General features: G+C 42.2%; 1 long non-coding RNA gene across 2 annotated transcripts in view; it reads left to right on the top strand.

Moving 5' to 3' along the window:
* The first annotated feature begins 4,365 nt into the window (after positions 1-4,365).
* The window catches only part of LOC139078079 (uncharacterized), a 55,762-nt gene continuing 34,944 nt past the window's right edge, over positions 4,366-25,183 (top strand). For both annotated transcript variants that reach the window (XR_011530835.1, XR_011530838.1), the window contains exons 1-3: positions 4,366-4,554; positions 5,975-6,202; positions 7,758-7,852. This is a non-coding gene — a long non-coding RNA (uncharacterized lncRNA). The remainder of the gene's footprint in view (positions 4,555-5,974; positions 6,203-7,757; positions 7,853-25,183) is intronic.

The raw sequence follows: 25,183 nt of genomic DNA, 5'->3' as shown, positions 1-25,183 counted from the left end.
GGAATGACTTAGTCTACCCTCTAGAACACAGCAATGAACTTTTCTGATATTCTCATAAGTTTCCAGACAGCAGGCAATTCCTGGTGCTTTGGGCTTGTCTGAATCAAAGACAAACTGGTTCGCAATTCAGCTGGGATCTTTTGGGACTCTCGGGGCTGCTGTGCAAAGCAATTCAGAATATGAATTGGTAATGCACTTCAACCAGCTCTCAATCATGAACATCACACGTGTGGACCTCTGTGACCTTGAACAAGCTGTGTAAACTTTCTAAACCTCAGTTTCCCCATCTGTAAACTGGGGCCAATAATGCCTGCCTCACATAGTTGTTTTAAGGATCAAATGATGAAAAGCCTAATGGATAGAAAAATGGTACCATCGTGGGAGGGCTGTGAAGAGCCACGTAATGTCCTTTGTCTTTATTATGAAATGGTGCCCTTTTCCCATTTATCAATAAATTATCCTAGTAAATGTATAAATCAATGATGTCTATGAAATGACTGGTACCCCCCTAGACTGTGGTACCCTTTTGTGCCCCACAACTGTGCATGATGGCCTGGTATCTTGACGATAGCAATTGTGATGATGAAGGTGGATCCTTCTTATTTTTAACTGTCTCAGAAAGTTCTGGCACTATTCCTATAACCTGAGAAAGTTCTGAGGAATCAGGCTACTTTTGCTAACACATATCTCATTGTATGACAATTATCTGAAAAGACTGCCTCCATTATTAGACTGTTGACAACAGGAGGGCAGGGGCCAAGATCCTACTTATCTTTGCATCCCCAGCACCTAACTAAAGGCTGAGTGTTCAACAAAAGCTGGTTAAATAAATGAATATTCGAGTATGTAACTCTACCACATTTCAGCTACTTGTTTCTTCTCAATACACCCAAGAGGTGACAGGTTGAGATGTGGTATCAGAAAAAATATCACATCCATATGTGTATACACCAAAGTGAGAGCTGATGTACATGCACTTAGGAAATACAATGTCCTCTATTTTAACCTTGGATTATTGAGAGATGATGTCACTGACGGAAATCAATCTTCTTCTGTAGTGGGTACACATTAGTGTGACTAAAGTATTTTTAAAAACATGCATCAAACATCCACCAGTTGCTAATAAGGGCTGTGAATCTTTGAGATGCAAAAAGAAGGTGTGCATAATGCCCTGTACAGTTAGAGCTCCTTGCCTCCTCATCCTGAGAGGACAATGATGATTCTCCTCTTTGCGGCTTTCTGGCCACTTCCCTGGGGCAGGATTCCTGGAAACTTATTAGGACAAGCTTTGGTCCCCTCTGAAGAAGGAAGCCTGTGGATGTATGTGGCAGAGATTTTCCAAATGGTCTCCCCACTTGGATCAGTGACCCAGGCTTTGAACTTCTGCTTGGCGTTAAGAGAGAAAGAACAGTGGCGCCCCTCACCCACACAGATTTTCCAACATGAGGGAGGGAGTAAGTTGAAACAATTTACTTAAAGAAACAGGCAAAACCCCATCTGATAAACCCTGCCACAAGATTCTCTTCAAGTTTTATTTATTCAGCATTAAGACTAGCAGTTCTCAATTTTCAGGGTGTAAAATACCCGGGTAAGGGGTTGTTAAAATGCATATCCCAGATCCCCTCCCCTAAAATTCTGATTCTGTGGGTTTGGGGTGAGTTCCTGGACTGTGCATTTTAGACCACACCCAAACAGATTCTCATGTCCCTCCGCAGAGAAGTGAATTCAGAGAAAACAAGCCTGGAGTGAGGCAGGAGCTCAGAGACCCGGCTTTCTGTGGATGAAGCTTATTACTAACACTCTCCAGGAATGCTCGTCTTCAGAGAGCTGGTGACGGCTGACGAGGTCGACAGCTACTGACAGAAGTTTCCTGTACTCTTCCAACACCGGCTTCTAGGAAAACTTTGAGACAGGACTGAGGGCGGGGTGAGGGCCAGAGAAGCTGTCCCAGCGTGTGGGTGACAGGGCGCCCCAGTGAGCTCCCTGCGGGTCTCAGCTGGCAGGCCTCCCGGGCACACTCCGCAGGAAGGAGGTGGCAGGACTGGCTGCGTCAAGGAGGGCCATCTTCTGAGGGAGGGCTCAGAGTATCCAAGGTCTCCTACCACAGATCATTCATTCATTCGACAGCTATGGAGGCCTCGTGTCTCTGCTGTAGGCCCTGGGCCCCGCACACGCCGTTCTCTCTTCCAGGAAGGCCGCTGTCCCCCGTCTCCACCTGGTTGACTTCACTCTCCACACCTGGCCTCCCTCTGAGGGCCGTTCCCCCAGATGTGCCCTCACGGCCTCACTACCCTGTGAAATAGGACTTCTGCCTCATGCCTGGCTCCTGCACTTGTGAGCTCCGTGAGGTCGGGACCATGTTTTTTTTTTTTTTTTTTGCTTTGTTTTTTTAGCTCTTAAGTCGCTTATAAAAATAACTTCCTGATATCCAGTTTTCTGAATGACCCTTTGCCACATTTAGCAATGTACCAGTTTGACAGAGTGGATTATCTTTCTGTTTATAAATTATATAGCAAATTGTATTGGATAAAATGTTTTAACAGCTTTCGATGATTTCTGTGAAGGTTTAGTTGATTGGTTTTAATTTTGTCTTCATAACAGCATTTTTAAGGAATGTTTGATTGTCAACACCTAAGGGTCAGAGGATGGCTTAGCCTTTTAGGGTGTATATTTAATATTCAGGAAAGGGTGTTGAATAATCAGGAACCCAAACTTTACTTAAGATTAATACCCCAATTCTGACATTCATTCCCTTAAGAATGAAATTGCTAAAAAGGGATTCAGAACTAAATCAACGTGAAAATCAGAGATTTTAGACACTAATTGCTAGTCATATAAAATCAAGGCTGATAGGCCATTCGAGGCATTGGTGAAAGAATGTAAAGATGCTTAAAGAGAAATTCTCAATGACATCTGGAAAGATAGAGAAAAACTCTGAGTCAATTGAAGCAATCTGATCCCATGTGTAATGATGAAATTTAAAAATTTAATTGCTAGAAACAAAAATTAAGTCCACCATGCCACCAAGCAAATGTGCAAAGAGCATTAATCATGGTTATAATTTGAAAAAGCTAGAAAATTACAGAAATTAGAAGTAGCTGAAGATGAAATGCTCAATTTTTATTTTCTAGCAAGGAGAAATTGAGATATTTTTACCTGGTTGTATGCACAAAAAGATTTGAAATGAGAGGGCAAACGTGTTCAAAGATGCATAAAGGAAGTGAGGAGACTCAGAAGAGGTTGGCATAATTAAATGAGTGACAAAACTTCAAATTTGATTTATATATTGCCATAAAACTAAAATTTCCAAAAAAAGGATTTAAAAAGTTGGCTAAAAATTATAAAAATGCTAAAAGATAACTAAAATAAGAAATGAACTAGGAAATAATGAAGCAACAACATCATATCCTAAGGCCAATGTTCCTCTTAGAAAATTGGCAAAAATAATTGCGTAAGTGCTAAATAGTTGGCAAAACTGCAAATGACTTTAAAACAAGGAATCTGTGTAAGACTGAATATTTCTAAGGAAAATAACAAATCTTGGGTAAAATATGAAGTATTTATGGATATAAAACGTATCCACAAGAAAAGTAAATTACTTGTAGCTTTTGACAAATTAAAATTCCTCAAAATGCTGGTATATAAAGCAAATGAAAACTCATCACCTAAAACCATCCTATACAAATTGTTGTAAATTGTATAAATAGTTAAAAGAAACATGTTTTTGGTAAATTTGAAAAAACAGTGATTCAGTAAACTGATAATTTAATGAATTAATTTTACAGGGTAGACTTTTGGCCAAGTGGCCAGTTTCTTTTATTCAGAGTTTCTTTTATTTACTGCTGCATCTCCAAAACCTGTTGCAGTGCCTGGTATGCAGAAGGTACTCAATAAATAGTTGAAAAATAAATGAATAAACAGACTGCGCTGGGCAAGGGGACTACAAAGGGAAACAAGACCGTCCCGGCGCCTGGCTTCCCGGAGCTTACATTCTAGAGTGACTTGCAGTGCAACTATTTTCTCTTACTGGTTATATAACAATAGTGCAACTTGTCTAAATGCTGCACTCATTTCTGGATTCACAGGAACAGGTTTACTTTATTGTTACACTATATTTGGGGACCAGTTAAGTGGAACTATAACTTCATCCATAGGGAGGCGAAAAGCTTTTCAAATAGGCCAGAGTGAGGCAATATTACACAGGGTTGCTTGGCAGGAATATTTCTAGTGAAATGATTAAAACTCTACAGGTAAAGTTCCGTGTGTGGCATTCACGCAGCACTCCACTCTGAAGTGGTTGTCATACACACGTGAGTGAGAGAAGCCAGCAGAGGGGAAGGGAGAGCCAGGCCCGGCCCGCTCCGCCCCCTGAATCACGGAAGTGCTAACGTGACTCTTCTCCCAGGAAGTCGCAGCTGGGCTGAAGTCTTTTTTCCTCTTCTTTTCCTTTTTTCTTCTACCCCTTCAACTCATGTCCTAGTCCATGATGAGAAAGGAAAGGAAACGGGGTGAAGGTGAGCCCATCCCAAGCTGCACGGAGTTGACAAAAGGCAGGTAGGACGTGGAAACCGGGCACCAGGCACCTTGCACACGGCTGTGTCGTTGTGGGCTCCCGAGGAACGGGTACAGTAAGAGCGAGAGCCTTTTCCTGTGCACTGAGTTGGAATTAAGCGTGTTAATTTGAGGTCTCTTTCAAGCATTTTGTTTAGCTCCACTGGCCTTTGATTCCTTTATATTGCATCATTTAATGTAATGTTATTGATATATGAAGCATGCTATGCTTATTAACCGATGTGCAAAAATCCAAAGTACAGATTTCCTGTAATGGGCTAATTACAGGACTTTAAAGCCACCTACTGAGTTTTGCTGAGCTTCACAACAGGTTCACTGAACTGGATAAATTTATTCAAACGTGTGGAAATGAACCCCATTCTATGTGCAACGGTACTGGGAAAACACACAAATTATACCTCAATACCAGTTTAATGGGTCAAACAGTGAACCTGAATACCGAACTTATCTGCATCTTAAAATAGTGGGAAGCCTGCGGTAAGAAAGGGGAGGGCCCTTTCCCGGGAGTTTCTCCCTGTTTGTAAACAGTGGCGATAAAACAATATGCCCGGCGATGAGGAGCAGGTTCTCCACACTGGGAACACAGAGGTGGGTTGCCTTCCAGTGACCTTTGAAAATACACAGCTTTCATAACCGAACCTCGGAGTGGAATGGAGTGACGAAAGTTCAGCAAACATACATCTCAAGCGCAGCCCTTTCATCTTTCCTGTTGAGAACATTTTCTCATGTCATGGTTTAGGAAGAATTCAGCACACAGTGTTCAGAGTTAGAAATACAAATAAGGTATAAACATGCGGTGGAATTAAACACTCTCTTCGAACCAGCTTGTTTTTCCCCCTGAGCCTGATCAAAACAACAGGAATATGTTGATCATGTTAGTCTCAGTTCTTCATTAATCCATTCTCAAATGGTTTTTTATCTGAGAGTTCCGGAAGACTTTAGACTTAAGCTCCATAGCGCCATATTTAGAACTATTATCCCATTATAAAAATACAAAGATTAGGGCGAGGGGAGAAAATGGAGGCAGAAAGGGCTTTGAGAACCTTGTCTGGGGCAAAGTTGAAAGAAAAGACCTGATTTCTTATGTTGCATCATTGCCAATGGAAGTACTATTTTCTAGTAGATAAATACATACACATGCACACATGCAGACACACATGCACATACATACGTAGACTCACATGTGATCATTATATGCCTTAGATGAAGATAGACAGAGCTTTTGTTCTTTGATAGCTTCCTGTAGTAGATCTATTAATTTTGTCATGAAAGGGAAACGAATGTCATTTCCAAGCCTGAAAGAGTTCCAGTCTTGTCCTCAGGGCACCTTATTTACAATGTGCAATCCACCCAGTGGCTGACAGTTGGGTGTTGATAACCTAATTCATGCTCGTCTCTTCAGGGAGGTGCTGCCGTGCCCAGCTCCAACAGCACTGAAGCCCGGATTTTTGGCTCACTTTTCGCAAGTGCCATGTGTACCAATAAAAAGAGAGTTCTGCAGGAAATGAGGTGTGACGCAGGCCAGCTTCACCAGTCTCTCGGACCAAGAAATAAGAATTTAAATATGAAATACTAAAATTTAACACATGACTGAAACAAAATAAATGGTGTAGCACTAAAAGCATTTGAGGTAATTAATCGATGCTGTGTTTGTACATATCATTAAATATATTATACTCAGTTTAGATTTGATTTCTATGCTCCTTTTATAAAGAGTTAAAAGAAAATACATTTGAATTCACGCTGATACCGAAAACATGCTCCTAGCTTCTAGTTTTTTGGATTTCAAATCATTTCCATTAACAAACAGCTATTTGCCCTCTAATAAAATATGTCATTATGCTTTATTCACATTGCACAAAAGAATCACTGAAAAATCGCCCCAATGATGGCCAATAATTACACATTTTGCTCCTGTGCTAGCGATGAAGAAATCTGTTCATTGGAGAGAGCAGGTGCTGGAGCATCACGCTAATAGTCACTGTGTGCCATGGTAATTAGCCGCGGCGATGGCTAAAATTAACAATTAGCTAACATGCAATTCTCTTTTTTGCAGGCTGCAGTTTACTTTGTATAATCCTTGCATGTTCTTAGTAATTATTCTGACAGCTTATTATTTTTATTTTTTCTGGTTTGAACACAGCTTTAACATTTGCATTGGGTGACCCAAATGTTCAACAGGCAGGGGTGGACCAACTGCTTGACTAGGCATTTCTCTGAGGCACCCATTTGGCTGTTTTCTTAACTTTTCATTGTGGGGGGGGGGCTGGAGTGGGGGAGAGCTATGATTCTTTCAGAGCTATTGTCTTCCCCCCCAGGCCCTTCCCCCAGGGCAGCATACTCCAGTCATCCTGAAGCTTTTAGAAGGAAAACTGCCCAGTTAGCGGCAATTTAGACTCAGGGAACAACTCCACGGATGGAGTGCCACAGTCAAGCTGGTCAAAACATCTTCTTTTCATTCTTCATCCCTGGAGTATGTCTGTGGTTAATGCATTTGCTGACCCCACACAATACCCTCTGCCCGCCTTACCGAGGGAGAATCGTAGCATCCTGTGTGGACTGTTCTTGCCTGGGGCCATATGCTGAGATAATATTGCTAGAGCCTTCAGTGGAGTGAGCCTGAATAAGCCTCAGCCTACATGTGAAAGAAAAAAATTAAAAGGCAAGGGAGTAATTTGTTCCTAGAAAACCTCTGGGAGAGAGAGAGGTGATGAAAGCTCTTAAAGCGTTCAAGTAAGATAAATTGTGGCAACAAATTTAGTAAACTGTTATATAGATTGTATTGGTTTCCTATGGTGGCCAACAAATTACCACAAACGTAGTGGCATAAACAGTACAAATTTACGTCTTACAGTTCGGGAGGTCGTAAGTCCAAAATGGGCACCCTGGGCTAAAATCCAGGCGTCGCCAGGGCTGCATTCCCTCCTGGGGGTTCTATTTCCTTGCCTTTTCCAGTGTCGAGAGGCTGCCCACATTCCTTGTCTTGTGGCCCCTTCAAAGCCAGGCACATGGCACCTCTCTCTGCATCCTTCTGCAGTCACCTCTCCCTCTAGCCACAGCTGGGAAAGTCTCCAATTGTAAGGACCCATGTGATGACATTGGGCCCACCTGGATAATCCAGGATACTCTCCCATCTCAGGGTCCTTAATTTAACCACAACTGCAATATCTCTTTTGTCATGGAAGGTAACACCGTCACAGGTTCCAGGGACGAGTATGTGGACATCTTTGCGGGGCCATTATTCTGCCTACCACACAAAGCAACGAAAAATACACGTGCAGTAAGTTTGTGCTTTTCTACGGTTGTGGGTGAGTCATGGCACATTTAATGTCAGGGAATTGGCTTCTTTAGGAGTAGTGGGGGCCGGGACTGGGGGGCAGTGGGTTTCCATGGCTTCTGTAGACAATGATTCCTCATGGCCAGGTTTCTTAACTCATGCGCGGAGCCAGTGTAGGCCAGCTTTGTCCTGTCGCTTTCAGGCTTCTGAATTTGGAGGGCCTTTTCACCCTCTTGATAAGAGTGCCGCCTTTTAGAGTGCGGGCTTGGCCTGGCTAAGAGCTATCGTCATGTGTACTGTGCTTTATTACAGCGTTGGGCTGCAGCACACTGGCTTATTGCAAGGAGTGACAGGGATTGCTGTCCACAGAAACTCTAGACTACAGGAAGAAACACCACCCACCGCAGCCCTGACTTCTACAGTGCTGTGATGAGAGAGGCAAAGGGCTGGATTCCTTGGAAGTGCTCAGCCCTTGTCTGTGTATCATCGTGAGCCGAATGTCGGGGCTCAGAACGGCTTCCGCAGACATTAGGATAAGCCCAGGGAATCGGGCCTTGGGACCGTGCGCAGGCTGCAGAGGCTGTGGAGGGCCTGGCTTAGCAGGAGAGGTCAGAGAAGTGAGCTATGGCAGAGGCTGGGGCCAGGCTTGTGGTGGTAAAATGTAGCAATATATTCTGTTTGTTTAAGTGGGAGGAAACTGGAATGAGCAGAGTCTGCCCAGAAGAGTTAGGCAGGCAGGCATCAAAGATCCAGAGAAGGAACCTCTACTGAGTTTGACTAAGGCGAGAGCTCACAGTCTCAGCGTTTCCTTCCAAGCAGCAAGCAGAGATGGGGTGTTGAGGTGTGACTTGTCTTAAGAAAATCTGCTCTTTGAAATAGAAATGTGTTGGATTCTTTGCTTCATAAAAGAATTCATTAAATAGGTTGTTGATATAGTGAGCTCTCATATATTGAAAACGGAATCTATCCTCAAAAAATGAATTGCCCACCCCCAACAGCACATCTGTTGTGTAAAGTGAACCATCCACGCAAGCTAAGGCTCTTGAAAAACGACTTAAGGAACTTTTGGGAAACATGGAGCCAAAACTTGAAAATGCTTTGCTAAAATCTCAAGGTGTTTGCTTCAACTCAAGAAGGTGGCCAAGACGTGGGGGTGAAGTTTTCAGTGGGGAGGCAAGGTCATCAGAATGATGGCAGTAAAGCTGGGCAATGTGTTTAAGGAAAAATGTGTTCTAAGAAGGAGACATGTTGCCCGAGGATTTTCCTCATCTCACATATGTGGCTGATGCAGAAGAGCTACATGGTTTAGCACGTGCTTCCAGCCTTCATTCTCTATGACTCGGCACTATTTCTTCACTGCTGGCTTCTCTCTAGTATTCAGTATTCAGGTGATTATTTTTGACTTACAGATGCCAGGACACATTGTGTTAGAAAATAGTTTGGGTTCCCAGAGGCAGGCCTGGTAGAGATGGGAAGAGAACCTAGAATTCCTGAATTGTACTCTGACGTTGGTCTCCTTGGGCTGCATGTTCACAATATGGGGGTGAGAGTGAGGTAAAGAAGTTGGTGGGATGTGGACATGGAAGGTGGTGGAGTGGGCAGTGGGGGAGTGATGGGGGAGAGAGAGAGGCTGGTATTTAGGGAACAGTGAACCACATACGCTTCTTACAGGGCAAGGGCCCATGCAACCCCAGGTTTTGGCATTATGGAAGATTCTCAAAGATAGGCTTCAATGAATAAAAATTATTTCGCCAAATGCTACCTTGTGGTCAGAGATGCCTGAGGAAAGAGAAACTGTCAAAAGTCACTATAAAGGAAATGGAAAGACTTGGAGTAAACAGCCAGGGAAGGGAGCACTGTCCCCATTCTAGACAGAATTCTAAGTGGGACAATAAAGAGTCAAGTTTATTCATGCTAAAATTACTGAACTTGCCTATCTGCCAAGTGCAGCACAGGACAGAAAGCATAATTCTGAAAGTGCTCTAGCATCAGAAACGTGATAGCCAGCCTGGAGCCTTTGGTTGGGGAATGCCGTGCCTCACAGGTGTGCCACCAGAACCACTCCCCCCCTTGCCCTCTCCCACCTGCAAGCCACTCTGCTGTCATCCTTCAGCCTCATTATCTCACTCCTCGACAGCAGGAGACACTTCACGATTAGAACACAGAGTGGCCTTGGGTTGGAGTTGGGCAGGCCACTTTAGGGAAAGATGGCAGTAGGAATGCATTATGAGCCCATTCAGATCCACGGTATCCAGTCCAGGGCAAAATATCAAATAGGAAGAATAAGAACACAGAGGAGGAAGGGTGTGTGTGTGAGCGTGTGCGTGTGCATGTGTGTGTGTGTTCTTAGAAATGCTTGCTCACTTGATTCTTATTCCTTTGGTGTCAATCCCAGGTTTTTGGGAACTTAGTTTCCTCTGTTTCCCTTTAGAACATTGACTGGTAAGTCTGCCTTTGCTCTTTGCTTTAAGCCAGGATGACAAGACAACGTCTTATCTATGGATTCCACTTTTCCAACACACTCTTTGCTACCATCTTCTCTTCCTGCCAATTACTACTGTCAGGGCAAGATATCCAGTGCTGTGCCGTATCCTTAAGAAGGTTCTCCACATCTTGAGGTTACCTGGGTGTGGAATCAAGGTCAGTGAGGTCATTGGGTTCCCATCTGACCCATCGCCTGTCAGTCTGTGACTGATACGCTTCATCAAGTATTCAAATTGTCCAAATAGTGGTCAAGAATCATGGGTTCAAATGAAGACACATAGCTTTACAATAAAGCCATATTAGAAGGAACATCATTGCAAAATTTGGCCACTGTGGAAACAGGAATACTACTTATATTAGATCAGAAAAACCTGGCATCAAAAATTTAGGCTTGGGTCCATATGTCCTCATTCAGGTACTATATGGGCAGCATTGATCACAGGCTCTCTAACCTAATCTTTGCAACAGCTTGTTGAGAAGCAGAGTCCTACCACACAGTAAAATCCTATTGATTTTATGTCTTCCTTTAAAAACTTTAGGCAGTCAGGGCATTTTATTGAGATTTCTAAATGTAGAAATCTAATTTTAAATTTACCATTAAATGTCTCTACACTAGTGTTTTGATGATTTAATGAGCAGCACCATTTATGGGACACAAGGTTATAATCTGAATTTATGAACCGTAAAGAAAGTACCAGTATGCTGACTAACTAATGAGCTTTTTAATGATGAGAAATAGATAAAGCTTAAAATGCAGAATGCTTATCAAGGACCTCAGACAATAGCAAAGTGGAGCAATTTAGAAGTACTTACCAGTGCCACTGCTGTGACAGCGAGAAGTGAACTATTTTCTTTCATTTTAAAGCACTGCTTTTCATAGATGGGAGTAATTTCTATATTTTCTTAACTAAAATTAAATGTCCTGGTATAATCCTCTTTTCAATAGAGTTCAAAATATAAATAACCTATTGATACCACTTGTGTTAAAGCAAGAGAAATGCCTCTGCAGAGGGGGGAAATAGCTGACTATCAACACGGGGTGATGGGGTCCCGAGTCTAGAGGAGGTCTGATGGTGAGACTTCACCCAGGGGAGCTTTGTCTTGGAGCAGCTTTACACACAGGGGTGCTCCCTGCAGGGGATGGCGGGGCGCTGGCTGGGCTGACACAGCATTACCATCTCAGGAGATTTCCGGCAAGTCTGTACTTCCAAAGAGATTGTCTGAGGTTTGTTTGTGGTTGTCTTGGCCCTTGTGCTCTGGGGCATGAAAAGAATTAATAAAATAACACTTTCCCTTGTTGTAAGGCCTCTAGAACACGGCGCCCTGGACATTTCTGGGATGTAGCTCCAGCGTGGGAGAGAGGAGCTATTTCAGAGCACCTAGGTCCACAGGCAGCTACTGGGATCTGAACCTGCCCTCAACTGTAAAACTCCAAGTCTGAATTCACACGACCCAGGAGGACAGGAAAGACTGGGAGAGGCTTCATAATGAGGCTTTGCTTTGTTGTTGTTGTTGTTGTTAGTAAGGAACTGGATGGGGGCTTGTCTTTTTCTTCTCAGGAAGTGAGCTTCCCAGCTGATTAATTTACTTGCCCTCCCTTGGACAGTGGAAAGGCCCCTGGAGAGTGGAGCTTTCAAAGTTTTTGGCATACAACCCAAGCCTACCAGCTCTGAGAGCTTCCCTCCTCTATAGTAAACAGGAGAGGTGGCAGTGGAAGAAGCAGGGAGATTAAAATCTGGGGTATTACTTGCTAGAGAAGCAGTAGGGTATGGGGCATGCTTGGAGTCTTTGGTGTGTCAGCCCTGGATTTGAATCCCAGTTGTGCGACTTCTGGCAAGTTGCTTAACCCCCGAGCCTTGGTTCCTTTATGTCTTGTGAGGATCAAGCAGAAGCCCAAGCAATGCTGGCCTCATCCATTTCAAAAGAGTCAGGGCAGAGTCCTGGCCCAGAGAGGAAGAAGTCGCTGGGTCAGGTCCTGCCAGAGCTGACCTGCTCTGGATTCTCAGCCAAGCACAGAAAGTGCTCGTCTCCAGCCATCCTCCCTCCTGCCTTCTGACTCATCTCATTCCTCCTCCTCGCCTCCTAACTCCTTCTCATCTCTTTCAATCCTGAAAATCCTCTTTGATTCTAAAACAAATCAAAAACTTTCCACTTCTGAGTTTAGTTCAAATTATTTGACCAGTAAAACAAGAGTTCTCTCACATCACTTAATTATAGTCTACACTTGGATTTACTTGCCTTACACAATATATAATTTTTTTTTTGAGGAAGATTAGCCCTGAGCCAACTGTTGCCAATCCTCCTCTTTTCACTGAGGAAGACTGGCTCTGAGCTAATATCCGTGCCCATCTTCCTCCACTTTATATGTGGGACTCCTACCACAGCATGGCTTGCCAAGCAGTGCCATGTCTGCACCCAGGATACGAACTGGCGAACCCCAGGCCGCTGAAACGAAACGTGCGCACTTAACTGCTGCGCCACCGGGCCAGCCAGTTATACAATATTTTAATTTAGGATTTCCAGATAAAATACAGAACAACCACTTAAATCTGAATTTCAGATAAACAAGAAGTAATTTTTTAGTATAAATATGTTTCATGCAATATTTTCATTTTTATTTGCTAAATCTGGCAACCCTAGTTAACTAAATGTGAGCTCTGTTCTCTTTGATAATGGTTTTACTTTGTTACTTTCACATCCTACCAATCCCCAGAAATATTTCGTTTATTGAATTGCATGTCTTGTAAATTTGCATGTCTTGTAATCAGACTCAGATAATGCAGAGAGAGGCACAATTTATGTGCTTGTTCTGTTTTGGTTTTGCTCAGCTCTCCTCTCTCCATGTGTCCATGTTGTATGGCCTTGACCTATATAGACATGAGTTTTGTAGATGGGGGGAGACACTGGGAGGAGCAAAAGTCTAGGAAGACATGGAGGACATCTATGATCCATGACATTCAGTTCAGTCATATGGGTGGTGAGTTCGGACCGGGGCCAGTGCTCATTTCTCCTCTCTTTCCCCTCCCTAGAACTACAGTGACAGCTCTGGGCCCTGATGGAACCTTGAAAGAGGCCACTGAGGCAGAAGGCAGGGGTCCTGTGGGTTGGTGGATAGAATTTAGAGATCCATGAATCTGGATGGGAAAAAATACATCTTTTTTTTTTTTTTTTTCTTTTTCTCCCCAAAGCCCCCCAGTACATAGTTGTATATGCTTCGTTGTGGGTCATTCTAGTTGTGGCATGTGGGACGCTGCCTCAGCATGGTTTGATGAGCAGTGCCATGTCCGCGCCCAGGATTCGAACCAACGAAACACTGGGCCGCCTGCAGCGGAGCGCGCGAACTTAACCACTCGGCCACGGGGCCAGCCCCAATACATCTTTATTTTTAATAATCCCTTTCAATTGTAGGTGCAGTCAACAAAAATAATAGTTATCAGTGCCTGTGATTGTGTCACCAAGAGGAAAGACAAATTATTTCATAACACATTAAAGTGGTTAGATATTCAAAATTTAATTACTCATTATTACTTCAAAATTATAGGAATTGCTAGACCTATCCACAGATCTTATTATCTGAAGCAATAAATTCATTAACAATAAGTACTAATAAAGAAATTGCTATATATCAATTTGTTTTTAAAAATATTTTGATAACTTTACTTTGGTATAATTGGTTTTCTTTGTAGTCCTAAGTATTTCATTTTATGCATTTAAAAACATTACTCTGAGAAGAGGCCCATGGGCTTCATCAGATTGCCAAAGGATTCCATGGCACACACATAAGGGAAAGTTGTCAGACTAAAGGTGGACCTGAGCTCATGTATATATAATTTATTTTCCCCAATCAACCATCCCCAAAGCAAAATGGGCAGAACTATCTTCATTTTCACTTCTAAATGCATGCTTCAAATGTCAGATTGCCCTGTCATGGCTCCCAAATTGCCTTTAATATTCCTCTTAACCTGAATTTTACTTGCTTAGTATTTTGGGGAGAATGGGATTTCTGGAGGAGAAGTACACAGGCTTTAGGAAGACCCATGGGAGTAAATATGGTAAAAGAAAAGGAACTAAGACCAGAGTCCACGTTTACCTTCACTGCTTGGCTCTATTGGTTAAGCTCATCACAATCAGGATCACTATGAAAGCCAATATGCACAAAAACTATGTTAAGTAAAAACATCAAATATAGAAATATGTTGGGTAGTATAGCAAAATGTTGTTTATTTGATAAGTTGAGATGCAGTTGGCTACTTTGAATGCACCTCCTCTCTCCAACCTTGTTGGTGAGGTCAGGAGCTCAGGAAAAGGTGGGCTCTGGCTTCAGAGGAGGTAACTGATGCAGAGAAAAGGGAACCTTTTTCTGCCCACACCCCTTTGTTATTTGTGAGCTTCCAAGCGCTCTGGGAAGGTCGTGGGGAGGCAAGGGGCCTAGAGATGGGGGACTGCGTGCTGAATAACGGGTTGCTTGCTGGGTGGGAAGAGGGGGTGCCTGACCCTAGCTTGGCGTCGGGGGCGGGGGCGTACTTGAATGAATGCCTGGGGGTTGGCCTGGGAGAATAAAGCCACGAAGGGACCTGTCTCATTAGAGAATCCATTTCCCATTTTGAGCAGTTGCTACATTAACAAGCCGAGCCGTGAAAGGATTAGATCCGCTAAGTGAGAGCCTGTTCCGTGCACCATTGCAAAACACATTTCCGAGAGCAGTGGATTCGCCTTAAATGAGTGTCTGTTGGAGGAGCAGAGCCTTAGGAAAACAAAGGGGCACGCCGGGCTAAGCTAATAATTCCTGCTGCGCTTTGAGGGCAATGAAATGACTGTAACCCTGAGAACTTTTTCTCCCTCCCCTGCAGTTGGTATAAACAGCAGAGCCATTTTGATGATCATATCGACACCTCAGCAACAAGTGCTTCCCAGGTGCCACCAGAATGTCACTTTCCAAAGGGTTAAATGAACCAAAAGGCCTCAACCTCCAATATTCTTTTTCTGCGTCCGTTTAGTATGCATAACCATTAAACAAAACAATGGGCATAGATTCATATCCTGTCTACAAATCATCGAATGATACAAGAACAAATCTACCCCCAGCTGCTTCGTCCCATGCTCTGCTTTGACTGGGAGGGGAAAGCCAAGTTTCGAGCCGGGTCTACCCTGACTCAGGCCTTAACTTGTGAGTCCTGCTATTCTAACCCTTTCTCTTGATCCGCTTTTCAGCCTGTCTCGGAGCACACAGCTCAGAGCAGCAGGGAAGTTGCTTAGCAAAGGGCCACCCACTTGCCTATTATTCCTTCCTCGCCTGTGACATGACACAAGAACAAAGTAGACATTAACCGCTACATTAAACCCAGAAAGAAAGTAATCAGTAACCTGTTATTCCCTTAATAAAGGGAAACACATGCAGTGTGAAATCCAGAAGACTAATCAATGGCAGCAGACAATGCAATGTGCCAAACAAATTGCAAATCAATTAGAATCCTTGTTTTCTTTGAAATGGTTCACTATATCTAAAGCAATTACTCCTTCATTAGACCTAATTTAACAGCATGACTGCCCTGGCTACAACTGGCAGCGTCTGGCTATCAAATGGAAGAATGGCAGCTTATTTCTGTCTGTCTGTGAGTCTAGCACCAATCAAAAAAAAAATTGAATTCCTTTATATGAGAGAAACTTTTAATGAATGGGTGGATATTTGTCTTACTCAAAATATCGATACCAGAATAAGGATACACCCCAAGGGAAATTAAAACAGAAAAGAGCTACATAAATTATTGAATAAAAATCTGTAATTTAAAAAATTGTATTTCTTTTCACCTTTTTATGCTAGCTTCAAATAAAAATAGAATTTAAGTATGTAAACTCCTTTTAGCTTTTCAGTCGAACACATCTTTTCATACCAGTTTTAGGACTTTTGAAATGAGAATCCTCCTGATTCTTATAGAATTTGGAATATTCTTGTAAATGATCACCAAAAAAGTACCGGTTCACTTTATTTTTAAAGCTATTTTTAAAAATAGCTTTATGGAGGTACGGTTAATGTACAATCAAATTCACCCATTTTAAGTGTACATTTAGTGAATTTTGTCCAATGTATACAGTCTCGTAACCACGACCCCAGTCAAGATACAGAACATTTCTATCACCCCAATAAGTTCCCATGTACCCCTTTGCAGTCGGTTCCTCCCCCCAACCCTGGCCCCAGGCAACATGGAGCTGCTGTCAGCTCATTTCACTTTTAAGAAAAGTTTCCCATCCTCTGGAGGTGTGGGCATGGAAAAATAACTGAAATAAGGCTTTTCTACCAGTTCGGGGGAAATGGTTTTGTACTTGTTTGAGGCAGCAAGCGAAAACGTCTTAGAACCGAAGGAGAAGATTCAAACTTCTTTGAAAGCAGATATGCTTCAAGAGCATATCTTATTGCTTATTTCTAGAAGCTGAAGTCAATATTCCTAAATGAACCGAAATAACTTTAATAGTCACAACTTATTATTAAATTGCTAAACCTCATAGGCTGATATTTCTATTTTCTCCTCTTTGAGAAAAGTCCTAGCTCTAAGAGTTGTTGTTTACTGTAATATTCCTGAGTTATTTTTTCTGACTATAAAATCAATCCATTTTGATTATATGAAATTCCAACATTACAGAATTACAAAAAGTGGGAAGGAAAGTCCCTATATTTCCATTCCTGCCTATAATTTTCAAAAGTACACAGAGCTATATGTACAAGGATGTTCTTTACAGCATTGTGGCAACAGCAAAAATTGGAGGCTCTGGAAGTTTGAGCCTAAAATTAAGCTACACACGTTCCTGCTTCCCACTTCCTTCCTTTCCGTCCCTTCTCACGGCTTTTACCCCTCCCCTCCCCCAATCCTCCCTCTGCACCTTACATCAAATGGCTTTTCATTCTCCACATCCTTTGCCTTTCTTCTTTTTTTCTTTAGAGCTCAGTGCAGGAATATTCTTGCACTGAGGGTACCCGTATCTTTTGCAGGCCAACCAACCCATTTCCCATCTCCTACCCCTCAAAAGAAAATATTCCGCCAAAGCTTTCACATTCTTCACGTAAATTCGTGCTACCCCACAGTGCACCCCGTCTTACCCCCTTTAACCTTTCACTATTAACACTGTCACTCAGTCAAATTATTTTTTGTTTCTATTGGTTAGGCTAACACTCATAATTTACCCTAGTCAATCAATCAATTAATCAACGAGTATTCATTGAAGGCCTGCTTCCCAGTAAAACCTGATTGGCTGCTTCTGGGCGTGGATTTGTAACGCTGATGAAAAGCATTGGTGATGGTGGGGGATGGGATGAGGAAGTTAGGAAGTTTAATCACCTTCTAAAGGTGATTTAGTTTGGTGTTTAGGCTAAGCAGAAGCCGAAGTGAAAGTAAGTGAGAAAGAGTGCATTCCTCCTTTTCAACTCTATCTGTGTTAACCTTAGAGTGCAAAAGGCTTTATCATGGACACCGAGGCTGCTCCAGTCCCAAGGCTTGGCTGTAAAGGGAGTGGCCTTGGGAAGGAAGATGCTATAACTATCTGAAAAGTATTTTTTATTATTTAGAGAACATCTTCCTTAACCCATGGTTACTGATGCTCTCCAAATGTGCATGTGCAGAGAATGTTTGTGTAAAGACGCTGTGGTCTCAACTATTCATGTGGAGCTCCTCCAGCGCTTGCCACAGCTCCAAGACAACTGTCAGCCGGCCGGCAGGTGAACACTTAGGTCAGGCCCACGGGAGGCGGGGGCTCACCTGGTGTTCTTTAAGGAACAGATAAGGCTTTGGTCTCTGACCCACAACAGGGTGACCACCACATAATTAAATACTGAATAAATCAGTGTGAGCTCTTCTAAGGAGACAAATGGCAAGTTTTATCCTTTATGAGGCAAGAGATAAGGATATTTTGGATTTTTAGGCAGCTTCCTAAGAAAGATAAAAATAAATTGGATTTTAGAAGTTCCCACTAGACAGTCTGGACAGAAAACCCTGTAGTCATAATTTTATATCCTGTCATATTCACTGGTTAAGTCACTGCTGGCAATTTTTGCATCGTTAGCAGTCATTTAAATGTTTTCTGCAAAGCAATGTTCAACCTAAATGAAATGAACTCTTCTATGGCTCTGCTTCATATGCTGTACATCATTCCCGCACACGGCACGGAGACCTGGTTCTTGCTAACGCACAGATAAAAGCCATAACGGACTGATGGCAGAACAAATGAAGCCTGTCGTTCAGAGTACGCACAGCCCTTTTGTTTGTTCTGCTATAGAAAAAGTGAATAGACGGGTCTTTTGCGAACTTTCAGGGTATCAATTTTTTATCTCCTACCCCCCTTCTGGGAATAATCATTTCGGTTACTGAATTTTTTCCTTTGACTCTATCGACTATTAATATGAGAATTGTATCCACCATGGATGAATGTTAACTAACACAGTTCTTCATACAAACGCAAACTTCCTCTTCACCAGCCTCCGGTGACTCGGCGTCTTGCACCAGCGTGGTATCATTCAGCTTCAGTTGCTATAGCATTTTCAAGAACCTCTCTGTTCTTGTCATAAATTATCTTTTAAGTGAAAAAAGCTCAAAGGAGGTCTGCACAAACTGTATCAAATAATGAATTTGCAAGCAGTAGAAGAAAACACTTGTCTTACTTATGCTCTTCTCCCATCGATTGTTCAGTGACCCTTCTTTGGGATACAGATGAGCATAACCCTGAAAAATGTTTGTGTTGTCTTTCTTTAACTGGCAGCCTGCGGGCTGCATGATCTAATAAATATTGGCAGGGCCAAATGAAATAATATAGAAGAGCTTCTCTTCTTTAAAGTCCACAGACCAAGAGACTCTTGTCACTTGTTAATATCTCCATCAAACACTGAAGTGTTAACATATGTGATACGACCACGCAATCAAGTAAGGACCGATTTGTTGACTAATTAAACCAACACAACAAGCTCTTTAGCACCTACAAGTGACAAGTTTAGAGCAGGCAAGTGGGAACTCTCAATTGAGCCCCCTTTTATGAGACTATCATGCCAAATTCAATTCTGACTGAGTAGTATTTGAATGTACTTGACTTCCACCATGTGCTGACATGCTTACAATAATTCATCATGGGTGACAATAGCCCAATATTAGAGATTTATGATATATACAAAACAGTTACAAATGAAATGTAGCCCTAACGTAGCTCTGCTTTCCTTACCCACTGCCTATTGATATTATAATTAATGGTCAATTACTTAGGGAAAAGAAAATAGAAAATAGTCATTACTGGTTTCAGTCATCATTGGATTCTTTTTTGGCAAATTCTAGAGGTAAATGAAACCGTTTCCACAGTGTTTGGCGGTTGCTTCAAAATAATAAATGGACATAGAAGCCTGATGTTTATGACTCATTTTAGCAATGAGAATGAGCTAATAATAATATTTTGAAGGGAAGTAAATGTAAATTAAGTTGCCTGAGAAGTGGGAAAGCATTCCAAGGTGTGTCTTTGCGTGGGTAGATGACACAGACATGTTACGTCTGGGGGCATGTACCTTCCCCACCTGCCACATGGATGTTTTATATTCAGCTTCCTCGTTTGTAAATTGAAGCAGCTCCACTAATTTATTTCTAATGTCCTTGCGATCCGTAAAATATCATGGCCTCTGATCTGACCTTTCCGCCTCCAGGTTGGTGAAAGGAGGCAGGATCCTGTCCATTGTCTTTGGCATGCAGCCAATCCTGCTCCCTCCCTCTTCTTCCTCTGTGCCCTCCCCTTTTTATCTTTTATATGCATGTATCCAAACTTTCCCCACCCACCCCAACCCTCTTCTGACTGACTGATTGCCAGCTGGGCAACTCCACTTGTGGATACCCAAGAACTGAGTGTATCCGTATAAACACAACACGTAGACCTACCGATGTTTAGGTCACATTCTCCAGTCCCTTCATGCCTATAAACACATTAGCGCATAAGGCACATTAGCATAGTCGGTCCCCCAGGGGCTGTTGAATTAACAGAAGAAGCTACAGGTCATGGCCACTTATCTAGAACTGGCCTGTACCGGGGGCCCAGCTACAGGTGCCCTGCTTTAGACAAGCCCCAGGTTCCAAGCATCCGAGAGCTGCAGGTCAGTAGCCTGTATGCCACGTGCTAAACGCCTTCTGTGTCCCACTAACGAGTGGGTAGCTCTGGGCCCAAATATCTAGCTGGGGACAAGGGTCAGAACCTGATAAGATACCAAATAGGTTCTCATCAAACTTTGATGTCGACCTCCAGACCCAACGTGGCCACATCCTGTCCATCAAAAGAGCCATCTGGTAATTCCCCCACCTTGTGATGAAAATGACTGAGACTGTGCTACCTGCCTCCCCACCCTCTCAGTGAGACAGCCTTGTGATTTCCCCTTAATCTCTGGCTGGATTTTACTCATTCCAAGTAGACAATATAGTCACAAAGTTCAAAAATCAAAATGATATAAAATTATATTCATTGAGAAGACTTACTCACCCTGTTTCCCATCTCCCTTTCGTTAAATTCTTTTATTAGTTTCTTGTATATCCCACCAATGTTTCTTTAGGGAAATGTAGGTAAATATATTTGTATTTTTATTTTTTCCTCCCTTTCTTCACCAAAATGTAGCATCCTGGTGTAGGGGAGGAGGACATGTCCTCTCCCAAAATGGGGGTTCGTCTGGCTGGAGAACGAATTAAATTCACATGAGACAGAATAGCAAGAGAAAATTAAACAAAGCTTTATGAGGAACCATGGCCCGGGGCCTTTCTTCCCGAAGGAAGAAAGGGCACCGAAGAAGTGGGGTGCACAGAGTGGTTATATAGCCCCCAAACGGGGTGTTTCACATGTGACTGAAATGTCCCTCCCACAATAGTCACAAGATTGCCCCGTCAGCACAGCGCTTGATGGACACAGCAGGTAGTGGTCTGCTATCTCGGTGGGCGTAGCCGGAGGCAAGTCAATTGTCTGGAGCTGGGCGGTCACAGGTGAGCGCAACAGCAATCGGTTCCTAGCCTAAGGAAAGATGCTTAATCCTTAAGGAATGCCAACGTTGGGAGAGGGAGGGAAGTCAGTTACAGGAGGTTACCAGACTAGCACAATAAAATGCAGATTTTAAGTCATTGCCTTTGGTATTGATTAAGAGTTTTTAGAGAGAAGGTCATCTCCTTTCTTCTTCCTGGTACAGAGAGGCAGGCACCTTTTACAGATAGAGATTTACCTTACAAATGTAAACGTGTCCTAAGGAAGGGCAAGTTCCATTCCTCAGAGCCTCCTTCCCTGTCCCAGTTTATCAAAAGCAATCAGCCTCAAATAATCCTGATGCCAAAGAGACATATCTTGGGGTGGCCAATTCCAGGTCCCCACACTGGTATGTCGTTGTGACACTTGCTTTCTTCCTTTACAACATACGCTGGAGATATTTCCAAGTCAGTACAGAGACTTCTGGCATCAAAAATCTCAGCTTTATTCCTGAGCGGGGATTCTTCCAGGAATCCTGGCCTTCTTTCCGTCTCAGGGGAACTGGTTGGAGCATAGTAGAGGGAAACTAGACTCTCTGCTTCAGGCCCAGAGCGAGCCCATGAGAAGCCCTCTCCTGCTTCTGGGCTCCCAGCTCTCCACCTGCCCTTGCTGCCCAAGACGAGCTCTTCTAACAGACCTTCTGAAAGGTCACTGCAGGAGGGGATGGCAGAGGTTAAGCTGCTGCGAAAGGCACGAGGCGAGCTGAAGTGGAGTCCAGGTCGTTAAAGTAGTCTGGCATTCTGAGGAACTCCTCCAGGAATGATGACCTGTTCTTCTGAAGAACTTTTATCCTCAAAACCTTTCACTCCGTTCAGGGGCGGGGCTCATCAGGTCCTGAGATTTCTCTAGCTGGTTCCGGTAGGCTGGACTACTTCTGAGCTACACAGGACTTCAGTTTCTCCAAACCTTCCTCCACTCCAATTATTTTTTAAACAATATACACTGCTAGTTTAATTTTCTTCTTTTGAATTAAAAATGACTATACGTTTGTCATTTGGAAATTTGAAGAACATAGAAATATATAAAGAAGAAAATTAGCGTTACTCATAATACTGGAAGAGAAAACCACTACAGTCATGCGTAGCTTAATGATGGGGATACCTTCTGAGCAATGCATCGTGGGTGGTTTTGTCATTGTGTGAACGCCATGGAGTGTACTTACACAAACCTGGACAGCATAGCCTACTACACACCTGGGCTATATGGTACTAATCTTATGGGACCACCACCACATCCGTGCTCTGTCACTGACAGAAACATTATGCAGCATATGACTGTGTTAATATTTTGGTATATAATCTTTTGGTTTTATAAATAGGGATCGTATATAACATACTCCTCTGTGACATGTATTTGTTTATTTAATTAATTTATTTTTAGTTCACATAGTTTTTAAAAAAATTAATAGACTTTATTTTTTGAAGTGGCTTTAGGTTTACGGCAAATTAATTGGCAAGTATAGAGTGTTCCCATATATCCTCACAGCCTTTATTTTTTACTTAACTACGTCATGAGCATTTCTGCAAGTCCTGTGACTTGATTTCTTAAATATCTTCATAATATTCCATCACATGCATGTATAGAATTTTAATCAATCTCTTGTAGTTTAGATTGCTTCTCACATTCCTTATGTTCATTATTATAAACAACACAACAATCAACATCCTTGTAAGTTAAGCTTTGTCCAAATTTCTGATTATTTCCTAGAATAGCATCTTAGAAGTAGAATTGCCAGGTCAAAAGACGTACGCATTTTTAAGGCTTTTGATACATATCGCCGGTTTAGTTTAGATCTATTTTAAAAGAAATACAAGGTAGTTACAGAGATGTGGAAAAGCAGGCCACTTGAATTTCCTTAGGCCCCAGATACCCAAAGTCCATAAGAAAGTGAGACACTTATCTAAGCGAGTGGGAATCCCTATCCTGGGCAGTGAGATGCTGCAGGTGGGGAGAGCGGCTGGGGGTATGGAGAGCCCACTCCAGGAATGCTGGGAAAGCTGGGAAACATGGTCCTTTATATCAAGAACTCCACGTGGGGCTTCAGCCTCTGTGGTCTGAATTGCAGCTCTTAGTGCAGCGGTGGAAGGTGGAGAACAAGCTTCCCCACAATCAACATCTGCAAACAAGAGGACTTAATATGACACACACAAAAAAGGCAGTGAGATTGTGTTGGACAGGGTTCTCCAGAGAAACAGAACCAGTAGGAGATATATATATATATATACATCAATTTATATTTTAGGTACATAAGTAAATACACCTTAATATATATATTTTATTATACATTATTTAGTTATACTACATATAATTATGTGATATAGTATTTATATATTTATATGGAGAATATATATTTATTATAGGGATTGGCTCACGCAGTTATGGAGGCAGAAAAGTCCCACAGTCTGTTGTCTGCAAGCTAGGAGAGCTGGTGGAATAATTCAGTCAGAGGCCAAAGACCTGAGGACCAGGAGCCCGCTGGTGTAAGTCCCAGAGTCCGAAAGCTCAAGAACCGGGAGTTCAGAGGCTCAGTGTCTGAGAGCAGAAGGTGGTTGTCCCAGCTCAAGAAAGGAGTGAGAGAATTCACTTTTCCTCCACCTTTTTACTCTCTTCGGATGCTCAACAGACGACGCCTCACCAGCACAGGCACATCTTCTTTACTCAGGCTACTGATTTGAATGTTACTCTCTTCCAGTAACATCCTCACAGACACACCCAGAAATAATATTTTACCAGTTATCCGGGTATCTTTTAGCCCAGTCAAGCTGAGACGTAAATCTAACCATCACAGAGACACAGTAATACCTTCTTGATGCCAGTATTCCCAAACTGGGGTATGTTTACCACTGGTTTTTGAGGGCATTTGCATAAAGATATTCATTTTAATGGTTATAACTTTATTTTATTTTGTGTCAGAAAATTAACTGTCAACGTATAAAACCCACAATATCATGAATATTATTTCTTAGGATGAATCTTAAGATAAAAAACAATAATAAAAGTGACTTGGCTTAAAGTCTTTTTAAAGAAAACCATAAAGTACATAATGAAATATTAATATGCAGATATGGCAAAAAAATGTGGTATCCAAAAGACGGAGATCTGGGAAATCTTGCTCCATATAATGTATGTATTTCTAAAAAGTATAAAATATTTTCAAATTAAATTGCTTTAAAACTTTTAGAGAAGCTCATTAATTTGAAACACCCCATGAGGAATCCTTTCATAACTTGAATCGTCATCATAATATAATCACTCTTTATTGTAAATGTCTCAAAACTTCATGTTTTGGCTTCAAGTTGCTTCAAGAGAAGGACATTCCCACTCCAGTTTCAAACACCCCATAGGGTTGGAGGGATGTATAATATGTTTCCATACATCATAAGCTTGGGAGGCACATTATAATTCCTTTCTAAAAAACTAGGCACATTTTTAAAAAGTATATGCAGTTTGGAGAACTTTGGGTTTATGGATTGAGATATTTCAAAGAAAATTTTAGCATCTTCAAAAACATTATAATTCTCTTTAGTAAACAGAGAAATCAAAAAGTTCAGCACAAGAATGAATATTAGGTTCTTTGAAATGTACAGATACGCACACTTTCACTTTTGTTTTTAGATACAAATTACTGGCAGAAGGGATCTTTTCATGCTCAAAAAACTGAGAGCTTAGATTTTTATGAACTCCATTAATTTTAGTTTCTTTCAAGGTCCAGAGGAATTTTTTACAGACTGCTGTTGAGATCAGATGGTCTCTAAAGAAATCAATCCAATTTCAATAGAAGAGCCGTGCTGTGTTGGGATTTTTCACATAATCCAATTGCCAAACGATATCAGGGCT

This window comes from Equus przewalskii, chromosome 1, assembly GCF_037783145.1.
Source record: "Equus przewalskii isolate Varuska chromosome 1, EquPr2, whole genome shotgun sequence".
NCBI lineage: Eukaryota > Metazoa > Chordata > Mammalia > Perissodactyla > Equidae > Equus > Equus przewalskii.
This window is presented reverse-complemented; position numbering and strand designations above follow the sequence as displayed.